The following is an 18789-nucleotide window of genomic DNA, read 5'->3' on the forward strand; positions in this document are numbered from 1 at the left end:
CACACACACACCACACACACACACACACACACACACACTCACACATATATACTCACACACACACTCACACACACACTCACACACACACACACACACACCACACACACACACACACTCACACATACACACACCACACACACACACACTCACACACACTCAAGAAGATCCGTCCCAAGTCCAAGTGCTGACTAAGCAGGGCTGTGTAGGGTTCTCCAACAGCCAGGACGGATGAAGCCAGACACCCTGGTGGGCTTGGCACAGCTGGCATGTCCACAGGGCTGGCTGGGCTTCAGTATATCAGGCTCAGGGGGTGGGGAGTGGGGGATCTAAAATGCACCACCACGCCTTCCTTTTTGAAAGCTGTTATGTTCAGGGCATGTCTGTTAGAAGTGTCCTGACGATGAGATAAGAGAATTCTCAGATCATAAAATGTGAGCAACTGACTCCGTTTCAATGGCCACTGCTCACCTGCTCCGGCATCTCTGGTTCATTCCTGCTTTAAGAGTAATTTTTGAAATTCCTGTCCATTTTTCTTACACACACACACACACACACACACACACATATTTTCCCACTAAAGATAATCTGGGAAACGTCTACAAGCACACCCACAGTATACTTCTAAACTCTTAGAGTAGTGTGATTTATATTTATATAACTGTTTACATGCATTTCAACTTCCTGGGGACATGGCTATTGTTCCAGGGGAGGCATTCCCAGTCGGGGCAGAGGAGCCTGTCACCACAGACAAATGAGACAGCATCCTCTGACCTTGTGACTCCCTGTGCTAGCACCTTAGTGGCTAAGAATTAAGTCTGTTTGTTTCTTTCCCCAAGTTGGTGGAAATTTCCCACCGTTTAAGCCTACCCTCTTCACTTCCTCAAATTGGAAAAACAGAAAGAAAAACTTCACCCTGGAAGGTCTTTCCTACTTTGATGTTTCTGTTTTCTTTGCAGCCCTCACATCACCCACATCCATCTGGAAACTGTTTCTCAAAACACTCCAGGATCGATTTAGGAACAAACCGCACCATGGCACATACTTGGTCCTGCCACCGCGAATAGTATTTCTCTGGGTAGACAACTCACTGACAGTAACTCTTGCGAAACAGAAAAACCGCAAATTCAAAGCAGGTAAACCATAAATGCAAACCCAGCAGAAGTCTACTTGGAGAATGAGAGGCAGGACTAGAGAGCTGCAGTTGCCACTTGTGAACGTCTCAGACGGCTCAGCGGGCAATGAGCTCACTGGGCAAGAGCAAAGGACAGAGGTTGGATCCCCAGCACCTGTGCCAATGGATGCCACATGGGCATGGAGCTCACCTGCAACCCAGCAGAGAAGGGAGAGGTAGTGGAGTGGGGGGTTGGATAGGGACAGTAAGGAACAAGCCAGCTAGACTAGCCAAATAGGTAAACTCTGGGCTCAAATACGACAGACACCACAAAGTGAAGGGTGAATAAGTACCCTGAAGCTGTTTTCAGACGCACCAGAAGAGAGTATCAGATCTCATTACGGGTGGTTGTAAGCCACCATGTGGTTGCTGGGATTTGAACTCAGGACTTTAAGAAGAGCAGTCAGTGTTCTTACCTGCTGAGCCATCTCACCAGCCCCCAGAATATTATTTAGAGATCAAAATAAAGTGGTTTCAAACAACCACACCATTTGAATTTACAAGAGAAGACAAGATGAGCTCGCGTGTTAGTGGGCAGCGAGGATCTTCCTTCTTGGCTTAGGGCAAGCATGAGGTCAGTGTCACAGACAGAGATGACCCACCCCCTGGACCCCTTTTTAAATGCCTGCATTTTTCTCTGAATGCCTCTGCCTCTGTGATTTGTGTAGCGACAGCCACACCACGGGCCAGGCTTGGTCACTGGATGTAGCATTTCAGTGACCAAGGAACGTAACAAGTGACAAGTGTGAGCAATGCACTGCATTAGCTCCTTGCCCTGCATCTGTGGTTCTCAGTCTGGGGAGAAGCGGAAGGGCTCTGAGGGCATGTGAACCGCCAGGGTTCCTTTCTCTAATGTGATGGCACAACACGAGCGATGACAGCCACAGCTGAGGGAACCACTTCAGAGCATTAGTGCAGCACTCGCAGAGCCCTCCCCCCTCCTGCCTCAGGGACAGGCTGTTACTACCAGTTACCAGCTGACAGGGACAGAGACTCAGTCTTAGAGACTGGGTGACTTCCCCAAGGACACAAGGCTGCTGAGGGAACAAATGGTAGCCGATGCTGGTTCACTGATTTTTCAAGACTATGGGTGAACCCCCTCACTAGATGGTTAGAATGATATAAACAAGGCAGGACAATGCCGGCCTCCAAGAAGTCCGTTTCTTCTATTGTAAAGGGGAGGGAAAGAACAAACTGGAGTCGGAGAGCCGGACTGAGTCTTCTAAAAGCCAGAACTCCGGTGACCCTGGTTCACACACAGAACTCGCTACTGGATTACTTTCACTTTCACCCAGAATTAGGTCCTGTGCTGGTGCTAATGCTCTGAAGAGACACCATGACCAAGGCAACAGGAGAAAGCATGTAACTTGGGGCACGCTTACAATTTCAGAATGTAATTTACAATGACATTTACAATGTCAGTCTATTATCATCATAGGAGGGGGGTCTGTGGTGGCAGGCGGGCAAGCGTGGCACTGGAGCAGTAGCTGAGAGCACACCCGTATCCACAGGCAGCAGGCCAAGAAGGAGAGACTGAGACTGGTGTGGGCTTTTGAAACCTCAAAGCCTACTCCCAGTGACATACTTCCTCCAACAAGGCCACACCTACCCCAGCAAGGCCACACCTCCTAATTCTTCCCAAACAGTTCCACTCTCTGGTACCTAAGCATCCAAATACATGAGCCTAAGGGGGTGAGGAGCCATTCTCATTCAGAGCCCCACAGGTCCCATCACCAAACCTAAGACCCTCATATACATGCCTCCAGATTCAAATTTCCTATTGATGCCACCCAATGACCAGTTCATGTCAATGTCTAACAGCCTTTCAAACTCCGCATCCAAACTTGGCCAATGACACACCCTCCTGAAGCCCAAGATGCTTTTCCATTCAGGATGACAGAATAGGGGGCCTGGGGACATGGCTTACTGGCTAAGTAATCTGTGTCCCCAGCAACAATATAAGAAACCCAAGACATAGTAGCACACACTTGTAGCTCCAGTGCTGAGGGGCAGAGCTGGGAGATCCTGGAGGTTCTCTAGACAGCTTTTCTGCCTAAGATAGCAAACTTTAGATTCAATTTGAGATCCTGCCTCACAAAATAAGGTGGATAAGACTAGTCAGACATCAAGACAAGACTTGATGGGGGCAAGGAGGAGGAGGAGGAGTCCTCACAGTTGGGTGCAAAGGGATGAGGGTGGAGAGGGAGTGAATAGGTTCAAAATAAATTGTATGACGTTCTCAAAGAAATTAATAAAAATGGTTCAAAGAGTAAGGGAAAGCAATTCTAATCCCCACTTCTGGTCTCCACACGTGCCTACATGGGTGAACATACGTGCACATATGCATGTGAGTATGGGGCGAGTGGGCCTGTGCACACACACATACGCTCACAGAGACACACAAACACACAGAGACAGACTCACACACATGCACAGACACACAGAGAGACACACATACATTCACAGTCACACACACACACACACACACACACATACATACACACACACACATACACATGCACATGAACATCCATAAGTGGAGAGCAGGAGGGAGCAGCATTCTTCCCAGAAGCCCAAGGCAAATCATCCGTCCTTGGCTTCTCTTTTCCTCTTACACTGCTTCTCTCGTGCTCATTTCATGAGAGGGAAGTTTGTGAGGATGCATCCTGTGATTTTTTTAAAGTGGACAGCACCCCCAGTGCACTTGGTAGGACGGTGTGTACCTGCGACTCACCTGGAGGCCTTTACGGAAGCAGCCATGTGAGCCACACCTATCATGGTACTGTCCAGCCCTTGCACAGAAACATTCACCTTCAGATTTTATTTTCTCTGCTGTTTGGGTAAATCCTTATCTCCCGAACATCAGCCTCAAAGTGTTTTACAACTCTAAATTAAATAACCTATGCTATGCTCATAGTAAGTCTAAGCAGCTCTATTATTATCCCTTTACAAAGATAAGGAATATGAATGAGACATACAGAAGTTAAATAACTTATTAGACCTCACAACTCAAACTTGAGCAGACCGGTTAGAGGCTTTTAACCATCTCACCATATTCCAACCATGCAATATACTTTTCCCACCTGTAAATTTTCCTCCTGTGAGTACAGACACATATGCGACAAATGAAATGATTCTCTTAGCCTGGCTTTCTTACAGCTAGGACCCACCTCTGCACAGGGCCCAGCTTGATAGGAGCACATGCTGTATCCTGTTCACATGAAAAATGCAACCAAATGACAGAGGGTCCAAGTCCCTGATCCTGTGACCTCTGCTGAGATGTGACCATCCAAGCCTCCCAGATTAGAGGCTAATGTGTGACATTAAGTGACTCTGATTCTTTGGAACTGTACCCCAAGGCCTGCTCAGGCATGAGGAACTTAAAACCCAACAACAGGGCATGTAAACACTGAGTGTGTTGGGTGGCACAGATAGAGGTGTCAGTAAACACCATGCCAGGAACTGGCAAGGTTGCTGCAGCCAGCACTGCCCACTCATGCCAAAGAGACTGACGGGTGAGTGACTGTCAGACAGCCTGTGCTTACTCAAATAGGTTGCCCCATTCTCATACAGCTCCTTTTATAAAGGTGAGTTTGTAACAGAAACATCCAGGAAGAGGAGATAGGACAAAGGAGGGGAGAGAAGAAGAAGAAGAAGAAGAAGAAGAAAGAGGAAGAGGGAGGAGGAAGAGGAGGAGGAGGAGAAGATGAAGGAGGAGGAGGAGGAGAAGGAGAAGGAGAAGAAGAAGAAAGAGAGAGGGAGGGAGAGAGAGATGTTTTAATGGCACAGGAGAGAGAGAGAGAGAGAGAGAGAGAGATGCTTTAATGGCACAGTTTTCTTCTGGGGCTCTCTATGGGTGTGCAAGCATTGGATGCTTTCGAGTGTTTTCCCTTTTTGTTTCCAGACACCAAAGTGGTGACTAAGAGTGCAACTTCCAAACCTAAGGGATTAAAGGAAGTGGATTCAAAGCCCAGCTCCCCAGAGAACTTTTAACCTCAGACCCTGCCTCAGATGCAGAATGAGACACTCACTGCCTGGAGGTGCAAAAGAGAAGACATGACCCTGCCTTGCAGAGGACCAGACCCCTATCAAAACTCAAGGAGCGAGGGCTACTGGCGGGGACTTTGATCATTTCAGTAACAATGTACGTTTTCCATGCACTTCAGCTCTTCAACATCTGAAGTGGGAAAATGCAGACACACACACACAAAATTATGTTTGGCAAGGGTGGAGAGATAAGAAAGTGAGCTGTGGTTCGGACAACTCTGTGCTCATAAGAACAGCTAATACAGACAACCGCCTCATCTCAGCACTGCCTGACTAGCCTCAGCCCAGCCCTTTAACCATAGCATTCTAGGTCTTCTCTTCCAAAAGTGCCCATCAGGAAGGATGCACAGGCACTCAGTTTCTTAAGCAAACAGTGAAATCTTATCTGATTTTAAATGGAGCACCTCACTTAAAAAAAAAAAAGCAATTGTGGGTCTGGGGATGTAACTTTAATTTTTTTCAAAACCTATTGGTAATGATGGTTCTTAAATGCTTTGACATCCTGTCTAACTCACGACCCACCAGAGGTAGTGGCAAAGACAGGTTACCAGGGAAGTGGACCTGTTTAAAAATGGTTCTTTGGAGCAACTCCCATCTGTGTTGTCTGGAAACTGGCAGTTCAGTTCACAGGATAACAGCGGCAGCTCGATCTACTCACAAACACTTCACAGATAAATCAGCAGTCCAGTTCAGTAGAGCAAACAGGACAGTAGTGGTGACTCGACCTAGCAGAGACAGCCAGGCCTCAGCCTCGGCACAGGTCAGCAGGAGGGACCAGGATGAACACCAGGAGAAATTCTCAGCTGTGTGTCTCCCAGGGAAGCGAAGATCAGCAAAGATGAGAGACTAACAAGCATTGCACAGACAGCTCTGTGGGCAAGCCTACCTCAGCCTCCATCACTATCCATGGAGTCCTTTTTATACTCCTCCAAACATCACATGCCGTCCACGGGTCCTGCCTCTGCATATGTATCTATCAGCTGACATAACTCTGCAATCAGCCTGATTCCACAGAAGCTGCAGCACACCACCACAAGTTTTTTGGTGCTTCTCTCTCTATGGAGTCCCAACAAATCCAACTCAACTATGCAATGTAAGGCAGATCGATACATGCATGTTGCTAGCAATGAATCCTTCATCATGTGTCCTTTCACGTGCTTGGTATAGCAGAAAATCCTTTCTCCCGTGTCTGCTTCACTGAAACGTTACTTCATGAGTCTGCCTTAGCTTTCACCTGTGTCCATTTCTGCAAAACCTCAGCAAAACACCATCCAACACACTGACTCTCCAAAAAAACTTTAAGTTTCCATTGTGGGACTGTGAAACGCAGCCTGTTTTGGTTGAATGAGGCTTGCTCCGGAGACCCAGTAGGAAACTCTACAAGGGACAGAACAGTAAGCCACGTTCCCAGAGACAGGTGCCTGACACCACAGAGCCCCCAACTCCATAATTCTGACTATAAGTCACACAGACAATGTCCTAAGCTTCTGGCATTCTGGCTAGACTCCACCCCCACAGTTACCTGACTATAGCCAGGTATGCTCCACCCCACAGTTACCTGGCAACAGCAAGGTAGCCCAGCCCACTACAAAAGGGGCTGATTGGCCCCTCTTCTCTCTCTTTAAGCTCTCACCTTTCTTACTCTCATCTCTAGCTCTCCTTCTCTCTCTCCCTTCCCCCCTCTCTCCACATAGCCATGACCGGTCTCTCTTTCTTTCTACCTTCTCTCTTTCTCTCTGTCTTTCTACAATAAAGCTCTAAAACCATAGACTCTCTGCTCATCAAGGCCCACAGTGCTTGAACTATGGAATAGACTTTCCCCTAAAGAGCCGCATCTAATCTCCTGCCAGAAGGCCTTACTGTGCTCCTGCTCCAGCCACAAACCGGACCAAGGACTCTCGCCCAAGTGGGAAGCACCCAGGGCCACCTTTCTCCCTGCCCTCTCCTCCCTTCATCCCTGGGGATAACCGAGCTGCCCCCAGGGTCCCCATTTTGTTCTCAGTTCTTCCGAGGTATCCAGCTGTATCTGGGATGCCCAAGACTGAGAGCCTGTTATCTCTGGCCTCAGTGAGGCCCAGAGACCTCGGACTGCTCCTTGTCTGTCCCCCGGCAGGCTGGGTTCCGTGGCTTCCCACAGCCAGACATTTACCTAGGGCTGCCTGGAAAGCGAGCAGCAATCCTCCCACGTCCACCCGCCCAGAGCACTGAACTCTGGCTGGACTCGGGTTTTCTCCCACTCCCTTTATTCCTCCACGCTCACTGCCCCGCCCCGAATTCCACTTCATGGAAAAATGGCTCAGTGGATAACAGTGGTTGCCAAGCAAACATGAGGACCTGAGTTTAAATCCCTAGTACCCATGTAAAAGCCTGATACACAGCACAAGCATCTACTGTAATCTCAGCACGAGGAAATGAGCGGTGGAAACAAATGGCAAATCCCTGGAGCCTGAAGACCAGCTAGTCTGGTATATGCAGGAGGAAAAACACCCCCCCACCAAGGAAAAAAAAAAGAGACCCTGCCTCAAAAAAGGTAGAAGGTAAGGACTGGCACCTGAGGTTGCCCTTTGACCCTCACACTAATGCACAAACACACACACTTACACACATGGATAGACCAACCAAGAAGAAGAGGGGGAAGATGAGGTAGAGGAGAAGGAAGAAGAGGGGAGGAAGAAGGATGAGAAGAAGGGAAGGAGGAAGAGGAAGAAGAGGAGGAGGAGGGAGGAGCAACAGCAAGTGTAACCGGCTACCTTCAAAAGGCAGGCAATGGAGGACAGTATCAAGCTGGTAATGGTTTGGCATCTCGCTCCCAAGTTCAAACAGACTGAAAGCAACTGACAGACCCGCTGCTACCCGAGTTGACATCTGGTTAAAAGAACTCAATGGCATTTTATTCACACAGCGTATCTGCACAGAGCCATAGCACAGAAGTGGCACTTTTTTTTTCCTTTTCCTTTTTTTTTTTTTTTTNTTTTTTTTTGAGACAGAGTTTCTCTGTGTAGCCCTGGCTGTCCTGGAACTCACTCTGTAGACCAGGCTGGCCTTGAACTCAGAAATCTGCCTGCCTCTGCCTCCCAAGTGCTGGGTTTAAAGGTGTGCGCCACCATGCCCAGCTGAAGTGGCACTTTCTTAATAAAAGCGACGGTTTTAAGCCTGAAAGAAAAGGGTCTAATTATCTAAATTTAAAACTAGCAAGGAGCTCTGGGCATTAACAGTTGAAGATCTGTGTGGTATATAATGCTACCTGGAGACGTCCTAGCTAGATGGCCAGGCCCTAAGTCCTTAGTGTCACCATCCTTGTGGAGATCTGGGAAGCAACGGAATCCAGACACCAGCTGATGACAGGAAAGGTGGGATCCGTTAACATGGACGCGTCCAGGGATTCTTGTGTAACTTTGAACCACCCCTTTGACCTTTAAGTCATTTTAGAAGTAGAAAGAGAGAGAGAGAGAGAGACTGATTGCCTGCCAGATGACAGAGTTTATGGTAGGGCTAGACTTTATTTATAAAGAGGCTTGACATCCTTAGCTCCCAAGTGCTTTCCTATTAATAAAACGGGCATGTTAAGAAGGTCACATCAGAGTCCTGTGCTATGTGCCTACTAATGAATTATAGTCATTGATTAAGAGGTTGTGCAAATTTCTATGTGCGTGAGCATTCATATTAGATGGGCAGAGGGCAACTGAACAAGGAAGCACCCACATCTACTCCCCTGCTTTCTGTCGACTCTCTCATCCCAGATGAGGCAGTCTTGTCAGGGAGCCTGAACTGAGTCGCCAATGCAGAACCACAGTCCACAGTGGTTCATTCCCTATAAAACCAGTGCTTTTGCCTCACGAAATCCTATTTCTACATTCCTTCCACAGTACCTGCTTTTTCGAAGACCTACTCCATCAGGTCTCTGAACTCCTGGCACTCAGTACCTTCTTAGCCATTTGCCGACTTTCTGTTTGTGGTCTCACCATTAACTGATATTAATTTATGTAAATACTGGTATACTCTTTCACTGTCAGAGTAGAGGCAGTGTAAGAAGACACAGAGTCCCTGTAACTTCTTCCTCAGAGTTTTGTAACTCCCAGAAGGATCGTCAATATCATCACGTGAGTCACCTTCCAATGGCTACACTGGACCATCCCAAACATCGGAATCAGTGACCGCCATCTTCTCATCCGTGAAGCCACTGGAGGTCACGAGCCCAGGTTAGTGAGGGGTTGGCAGGGCACAGGATGGACAAAGCGTGCAAGGTCTTGAGTTCTCAATACTGCCCTCTTACTTTTGTTTCCTTATCTTGTTATCTGTCTATAGAACTTAGACTAGTATTTCTATGTTAGGTATGACACTTCGGAAAGGCAACAATAGTACTGTAAATCTATGTCCTACAACTTTTCAATATACGCACAAAAGGACGGCGTTCTAGGTATCTGAGGTTTTGACCTATTTGACATATGGTATTTCATATCAAATTGCCAGATGAATGCTATCCAATGGGAGAGTAGCCTTTCTAACTCTGCTCGACGCTTTAACCCTTCCTTCCTGGAGTCTCTTGTGGTTCACTCTTAAGGCCAGGGTTCTGTTAAGGGCATCTTTTGAAACTTCAAAGTTTCTTGGAGACCTAAGATGCAGGAAGATGCTCTAATGCCTCATAAAGTCATCAAGGGAAGGGCACTTTGCAGCCAGATGTGTAGGAGGGGAGGACATTACGTGCTTTTCAGAATTACCTGGAGAAAGAAACAGATAGCCTCAGGCCTCTAGAGCAAGAATTCTGATTCCAAGTTTTCTTACTTACCCTGGGAGAAACCCGAACCCTAAGAGAATTGCCTGTTTCAAAAACACACCTGCTAAGTGTGACTGTCCCTCAAATATTGGCCCTTTTCAAAGCTTTAGCTCACTGTATTTCTTATTTTATATAAACAACAAACACTGCTTTGAGAATTTTCTACCCATATCCCATTGAGCCATCATATGCTCATCTTTACCTTAGACACATCTTCTAAGCCACTATCCAGCATTCAAAACACTGAGCCTAAAAATATGTCATGTGTTCACATCCTGCATATTAGGGTGGGCACACAATAGTTATCTGGCTCCCAGATAGAGGTCACCCTTTGTTTATGTCTAAAACCAAGAAGAAGAAGAAAGAAAAGAAACCCGTGTTTCATTTCCTGTACAAAGCAACATGTTTTCTCTTTAACAACCATTTTTCAAACACTCTGTCATTGCGAGAGCAATGAGTCAGCTCTGAGAGGATTGTTGTGACTTGCCCCTCCTATTACAGCAAGCCAAAGAGCTTTGGCCTGGTTGATCTTGGATTCTCAGAGGATTATTTATCTTGGGGTAGAGATGGGCTGCAATTTGCAGATGACCACACCGTACAGATGTTTTGTCATGAAGACTCAACCAAATGAGACGAGCGATTTCTTGGTCTGACTCTGCTAAGATTCAGCCAAAGGTCCACCCAGTGGGCAAGGTCCAGAAGACATTAGGCTGGGAGGACAAAAGAGTGTGAGGGACTAAGATTTGGATGTGTGGACAAGCCAGGGAGAGAGAAGGCTGGAACCAGCTGAAAGGGTGTGTGCTCAATGAGAGGACGGAGACGCTGGGCAGAATTACAAGGGGGTGGGACAAAGCAGCCCTTGTATGCTTCTAGAAGCTCCACATTGGAGCTGTTTGGCATTTTCTGCTTAGGAGAATTGCACAGGGCATTTAACTAGAAGCCTGGGTGGGGTGGTTCACACCTGTAACTTAGTACTTAGGAGGCTGAGGCAGAAGGATTGCTTAGGGTTCTAGGCCAGGCAGAGCTATATAATAAGGCCCTGATTTAAAAAAATCAAACAAGCAAGCAGTTAATAAGAACTGGAGGCTCAGTGACTCCTATCCACCCCGATGCTCACGGCAGCCTAGGGCAAAGTACTAGAAGCGTTCATTGGCCCTCCCTTGCAGGTCTTCCCAGCAGACACATCTTAATTTCTGCCTTTACTGCTTTTCATTGTGAGGCCTGTGGGCCAACAGCATCAGCATCCACAGAGCACTGGGCAGAAAAGTTTACTCTCAGGTCTGACCCTGTATTGACTGATTCAGAAACTCTGGGATGGGGCTGGGGGCGGAGTCAGCAATTTCTGTTGAGTGGGAGCCTTCCCATCTGTCGATGCAGCCAAAGTCTGGGAACTACCGTATTAGATGTTTGTTTGTTTTTGATGATATTACAAGAAGAAAATGTCAAGGTGAGAGAGCACGTGCATTGTAGGACGACGCGTGAAAAACACAAGCCACTCCAGTATCAGTTGAAGAATGTCCTTGTCCTGGTATTTCGAGACACATGAGAGGGATGTGGGGTTGTTGGGCTGATCAGGAACTCGCCACCTCTTGCTCCGAGTTTCACCAATTTCATACTTCACCGCGCTACTGGAGATTTGCGTTTGTCCTAAAACTCTGACCTTGTTAAACTTTAACTTAACTTCATTAGGAGCTGGGGAGATGGCTCCGGAGGTAATAGTGCCTGCTCTACACCCTGCCCCAAAATCTTCTTCTGGTTTCTATGTGCACACATGGGTGTACATATACCATATACCACACACAGATACTCATACATACATACACACACAGGCACTCACACATACACACACAGAGACATAGACACAGACACACAGATATATATACACAGAGACACACATACAGACAGACTCACACACACACACATTTCACACACACATTTGCTTTCAGTGGCTACATCCTGCCTATAACATAAAGACTCAACTGCCTGGTCCACAAACCCAAATCTTTCATCATCTGCCTCTGGGTAACTTCCCTGACCTTGTTTTTTTTTTGTTTGTTTGTTTCCGATCTCCACAACCATATCTCCCTATCTTCAGGAAGCTTATACTGTCTCTGACATCACACTTGGCCATGTCACTGACCTCGGTCAACGGCATGGAGCTGGAGGGCCAGCCAACACTCACTTCCCAGCAGATGTTAAATGTGATAGTGCTGTCCCATGGTAAGTCTTTCTCTTTGCCATAGTGAGGTCAGTAGGTGTCTTGATTGAGGGGGGCTGATTTGACCCACCTAGACACACAGCATCAATGAGTAAGAAGTCTGAGAGACTGTAGAGCAATGAAGTTTGAGGGTTACTTGTCATTTAGCCCAAGCGGTTTAAAGCAACACTTGTGATGTTCTGTGCCTTCGCCCGTCTGTTCTACCTTGCTCTCAAAGACCCCACTTCAGCTCCTCATTCTATCAACTGCCTAAGTAGTCAACTCTCAATCTGCCCTTTATCTTTAACTCTCACTGTTAAAACCTCCTAGATGCCACAGACATGTAACTGTGTCTGGTGGCTGTGTTATGGGCTTCTCATCCACTAGCATTTTTTTTAAACATCCTGTCTCTTCACTATTTAATAAAATCAGTATCACTCATGTGGAGCCTAGCTCAGAGGACCAAAGCAGGGTGCCCAGATTTCTTAGCCACAGTTAGAGCCTGGGCTCTCACGAGGTGGGAGTCTGCCTTTGAATTCAGCAATCTGCCCCGTGCCACGTCCTTTTGTCCCTTCCTGGCTATAGCCGTCAGATCTTCCCACTCCACTGGAAAGGAAAAGTCCACAGAGCAACAGCTGAAAAGCCACACTGATCTCACACTTGCAAGATCTGCAGTGAGAAACCCATCTCGGACCCTGAGAAGACGCTCACTGTATATTGTGCGCGTATATTGATCCTAAGGTAGACAAGGCTCTGACAACCACAGGAAAACCGGGATAGTTTGACCTTTTCCTTTGAAGGTCCAGGCCACAGGAGTGGGGTGGGATGGCAAGACAGACAGATGTCCACTGAGAACACAGATAGAGAGGTCTCTAGGTCTCAAAGGAGAGGGCTCACAACTCCAACACGTGATCCATGTACTATCTTAGGTTCAGAAACACAAATAAACATGTAGTCACCCGTGTCTGTGATGCCCAGATTAAACAGCAAGGGGACAGAGAGGATACAGCGGCAAAAGACTGAACTAAGACCACCTGAGACAGACATTCCATCAACTGCATGAAGGTAGAAACACATTTTGGGTTTCTTTCAGCTGCTGGCATTTTGTTATAAGGCTGAGAATTGTATATGTGTGTTTCTGTCCCCACCCCTCACCTTTAAAAACGGCTACAAGCTACAAAATGCTAAAAATAATTCCTTCACCACTCTAATCACCCATACAAATGAGAGAGAGAGAGAGAGAGAGAATACAACAAAACCATCATAATATTCTTTTCATAGGGTCACAAAGCATTGGTTACTAATTGAAATTCATCTCTCTTTCCCATCTGCTCCCCCATAGGACATATTTATTCCCTTTAAATGATACCATCAGTAACAGTAACATTTTTCTCCTTGGAGAGTAGAAAACTGCTAAATACACCAAATGGCTATGGGGCCAGTCTGGACAGGTCTGATTTACTCTTAAAACAATCACCCACTTGACAATCGTTAAGTGCCAGCATTTTTTGAATGCTTGGTGCTACGCTTGCTATTTTTCAGACAGTGGCTCATATAATCTTCCATACGAGTGCAATCAGAATTGTCACTTTATAAATAAGGAGAGCAAACAGCACAGAAAGCATGAAGGAGACCGGGAGCAAGCGAGAGAAATGCAGTCAATAGCTGCACAAAACCAGAGTTAATGATTCACTTAACAGCCCTCAGGCAGCTCCTTTCAGCAGAGTCTGTATGGGAAAACACACACACACACACACACACACACACTTCAACTCTACATCCCAGGGAGAGGCTAGTGTCCAATAAATAACGCCCCCCCCCCCTTCAACTATCCATCCCGACGAGAGGCGGTGTCCAGCAAATTGCTTGGCAACGCGTTCAGGAAACTCCATCCAAGGCCCGGGGGTCCAGGCCGCCCCTGGGCGCTGTCCAGCGGGCAAAGAGCCTGAGAGGCCAGGCTGGGGTCCCGACTCAGAACACCCCGAAGCTGGGGCGCAACGCCAAGGCCGGGATTTCGAGCGGGGGTGGGGCAAGGCACCATCTCCAAGGACACCTGTTGTCGCCTCCCCGCTCAGGACAACGAAGTGGCCCTGGCCGACTTGGATCTCAGGGAAAGGCACGGGCTGGCAAGAAGTGCTGCGATGAGTGTGGGGGTCACGGGGGTCTCCCGACGAATACCCCGAGGAGGCCGCCTCGCTTCATTCCCCACCCACCCAGTCGGGGCTTCCCGGACTTGGTGGTGCGGTGGCCCTCCGCTTTGGCTCACTACCCGGTGCTCGGAGATGCTCGGCGCTAGGACCTCGCGGCCGGCGCCCCCCGCCGTCCACCTGCGGCGCCTAGGTCGCTCCCCACCGCGGGTCGTACTCACCAGCAGCCGGCTGAGCAAAGAGTCCCGGCGTCGGCGGTGAGGTCCGCGCCACCGCCGGCTCCCCAGCCTGGCCCCGTCCCGCCGTCGCTCGCGCGGAGCTCCGTCCCGGCCGCCGCACCTCCACTGCCCGCTCGCGACTCTGGGCTTGCTGGGCGCCCGCGGGCTCAGGACGCTGCTCTCGGCGCTCCTGATTGGGCGCGGCTTGTGCAAGAGACGCTCTCTGATTGGACAGGAGGATGGGGTGGGCGGAGCCACTCGCAGACCTTAGCTGCCCTGGCCTTGGTTCCCACCGCACCTGGGGCCAGGAGAACATTGAAACCGGTTCCGGTGCCCTCTGCATCCAATGGGGTTAGCCAAGCATGCTCCCGGGGCAAGAAGTGGCTGGGACTCGAAACCTTTAAGGAGTCCTAGCTACTGTGGGCTGGTGGTTGTGAACCTCCACGATGCTGGGATCCGTGCTCTTCTCTCATGCAAGCCACTTTTGAGCTCACTTTTATTTTTTTCATTCTTTTTAGTATAGGGTGTGTAGGGTTTAGGAAGGGCGCCTGTAAACTGTAGGTGACAAATAGTGTTCATGAACCCAGATGGAACTCTACACAACTTTGTGTATGGCCCCTACCTACCAGAGCCCACAAAAGGGAAATAATTTGTTGGAGAGCCCAATACCATCAATATACTAAGAATATTGTACTGGCGAGGAAAAGAACAAGATGAACTGATGTCACCCACAAAGAACTTAATACCTAGGTGGAGAGATGAAGCTGATTCATAACATAATAATTACCCTAATATTAACATGGTGCATATTATTTGACAAGCATTATTCCAAGAATTTCACATCTGCTTTTATAATCCAGAAATTCAGGAAAAGTCACCCATAAAGAGCACCTTGGGGATAGAACATAGACATTCTAAAGATGCCAGAATTGCTTCTAAAACACCAGTATGGCTCCAGTTCCTCTGGGGAGAAGAGGGGACCGTAACTGTTTGCATCACCCGTCTCTCCCCTCATAGTTCTTTAACCCTCTCCACGTCCCAACCCACCTGTTCCAGATCTTTCTAAAAAAACAAAAACAAGTGTTCTGTATCAACACGCCACCCTTAAATCATCTGCTCTACTGCCCTGATAGGCAATGGATAAAAAGCAGCTCCATTTTCTGCCATTTGTATTAATGAAAAAGCAGACAGCTCACCATATGTGACTGTTTTCTACAAGTATTCTCTCCTTCTGAGCTCTTAGGCTCACAGAGCCCTTAAGTATGGCTGGCAGAGAAATGCTTAAAAGATACCAGTTAGGGGTTCAGCTCGACTTACTCTAAACAGTGTTTTCATCTTTCCCAGGTTAAGAGGCACAGACACAGGATAAAATTATGTCCGTTTTCTGTCGCTTATATTAACCAACAAAGCATGGATCCCTTTATATTGGAAAGGCAGCGGACTGGGCGTGGGTTGAGCCTCACTTGATTGAAATACAGAGTAAAACAGGAGGCTAGGTGAGGAAAGGCCTCTCAGGGCCGCCCTTCTCGGGCATCGGAAGCCAATGCACCCAGCAACCTGTGAGGGCTGGCCGCTTCTCATGGCTCTGACTTTTGCCAAAGCAGAAGCTCCAATTTGCCTTGTTCTTCTGCTCATTCCAAAGAAGAGAAACTTACTTGTTCCTGCCAGAGCTGGAGGCTGACCCAAGATGACGTGTCAAACTACTCAATTCTGGTTGCTTTGAGCTAACCTCAGCCCACAAATGACAAGGTTTTGAAAGAGTGGAGACCATGGAGTCTAGTCTTCCTGTGGGTGAGGTCACTTATGCGCAGTTCTGTACCCTGTCTCATCTAGAAAAAATGCTTTACTTAGTTCTGACTTTCTTCTCTCCTGACTAGGCCTTGGCAGTGAAGATTGAACCAAATGTCCATTCCTGTGTGAGGCCTTCACCAAGTCTCCCAGGCTCAAAGTAACAGTGCTTTATCTATCGGTTACAAGTCTTCTTCAACTAGAATGCAACCCATTGATGCACAGCATAGCCCCACTGCCTAGCTCTCTATCAGAACACAGTTGGCACTCTGTAAACATGAACGAGAGTACAATTTCCAACAGGCTAATAAAGTGCTAACCACACTCCTATCCTAAGTTTCAGCAGGGTACCCTCCAGTTCCTGAATAAATGGATATTGACTTAAAATTAGCATCCAATCAGAAACAAGTAATTCCTGTATGTTGCACACTATTAAGAGAAAAATAGTATCTTTACTGTATGAACACAAGGTGAGGTGAGGTCCTATAGCTGATTTATGAAACGGTGGCAGTTTCTTAAAAAATTAAGCTTAAAGTTGCAATACAACCCAGTAATTCTACTTATATTATCAAGAAAACTGGCTGGACATGGTTTATGGCTTTGAACCCCACCACTTTTGAGGCAGAGGCAGATGAATCTCTTATGTTTGAGACCAGCCTGCCTAGCAAGTTCCAGGCCAGCGAGAGCTACATTTGGACCCAAGTAAATATATATTTTTCACATATATTTCAAATATATTCACATATATTTTTCATATTTCTCTATATATAAAAACTAAAAGCATGCTTCTGCATAAAAATTTGTTCTAGAATATTCATAGTGTTGTTATCCGTCAGAGCTGAAAAGTGCAAAGTCATCAATTATTCCTAAATAGCATAGCAAATACTCAGTGTAGTGGAGAATTATTTAGCTACAAACACAAACGAAGTACCGATATTTGTTGCAATATGGATGGACCTCAAAAATGTTATGCTAAGTGAAAGAAGCCAGAAGCCAAAGGCGACATAATGTAAAATTCCATCTCTCTACAACACTGCAACAGGCAAACCTGGAGAAACATTATATCCAGCTGATCTGTGGGACCTGGGGAAGTGAGTAGTTGCTTAGCGGTGACCAGGTCTCCTTTGGGATGAAATGCCTTGTAACTAGGGAATGAAAGTCTGCAGACTTGTGAAAAACAAACCTATTATTATTATACAGCACACATTCTGAGACGGAAGCAAGGGCTCTGAGGAAAACATTAATTTAAATCCTAAGATGAAGTGTCTAAAGGTATCCTTCTCCAGAGGGAGAAACTCTGGTAGGACGATGAAAAGAAGCTAAACGTAATATAACTTACTTAGGCCTCGTGTTCTATCAGCCTGGAAAGGACTTAAGAAAGGACTTCCTAGATCTGTGTTGTCTGATAGAATGGCCTATGAAAAATGGAAACATTCCTTGTCAATTTGTCTTTTTCTTTGTGTATATGTTATTTTGAGACAGATTATCACATAGCTTAGGCTGACTTTGAACTCACTATGTAGACAAGGATGGCTTTGGATCCATCAAGCTTCACCTCGAAAGTGTTGGGATTACACAATCACATCATACCACAGCCAGCAAAATACTTTTTACTTGAGGTATTTCATAAGGCAGCAATTAGCCATGTGGCTATCAGACTTGAAATATGGGTAATTATGACTTGAAATATTGGGTTTTCTTTGTTTTTCCAAGACAAGGTTCCTCTGTGTAGCCTTGGCTGTCCTGGAACTCAATCTATAGAACTCGTAGAGATCAGCTTGCCTCTGCCTCTTGAGTAGTGGGATTATTGGAATATTATGTTTTAAGTTGTACATAGCTTCATGTAGCTAATGACTACCAATAAGGCATTCAAAGCTGAGCTGGTTTGAATAATTAAAACTTTCCAGCACATGCCTTTAATCCCAGCACTAGGGAGACAGAGGCATGAGAAGTTCTGTGAGTTTGAAGCCAGCCTGGTCTACATAGTAAGTTCTAGATCCGTCAGAGCTACATGGCAAGAATGTCAACAAGCAAACAAACAAACAAACAAACACCATATTAAAACCATCTTAACTGTTAAGGGAGTAGGAGAACCTGTGTCTATGCCCACAGCCTGGCTTTGTGACGCATCAGTCCAACAGGGACTTAGCCATATCTTTATGCAAAGTGCTTTCATTCACAAGTATATATAGATTAGTCAATTTATGGAACATACTAGAAATAGGAATGAGTAGCAATGTCAGACAACTTTAAAGCGCTGGTCTTGGAGCTGGAGAGATGGCTCAGCGGTTAAAAGCAATGACTGCTCTTCCAGAGGTTCTGAGTTCAGTTCCAAGTAACCACATGGTGGCTCACAACCATCTGTAATGGGATCCAATGCCTTCTTCTGGTGTCTGAAGACAGCTATAGTGTCCTCATAGACATAAAATAATAAATAAATAAATAAA

The 18789-nt window shown here is 46.8% G+C and overlaps 1 protein-coding gene across 1 annotated transcript in view; it reads right to left on the reverse strand.

Moving 5' to 3' along the window:
* The window catches only part of Ston2 (stonin 2), a 141426-nt gene extending 126748 nt beyond the window's left edge, over nt 1-14678 (reverse strand). Inside the window, exon 1 of the mRNA XM_021179014.2 lies at nt 14558-14678. The gene's annotated coding sequence lies outside the window, so the exon portion shown is untranslated. The remainder of the gene's footprint in view (nt 1-14557) is intronic.
* Between the last annotated feature and the right edge of the window lie 4111 nt (nt 14679-18789).

This window comes from Mus caroli, chromosome 12 (assembly GCF_900094665.2).
Source record: "Mus caroli chromosome 12, CAROLI_EIJ_v1.1, whole genome shotgun sequence".
NCBI classification, from domain to species: domain Eukaryota; kingdom Metazoa; phylum Chordata; class Mammalia; order Rodentia; family Muridae; genus Mus; species Mus caroli.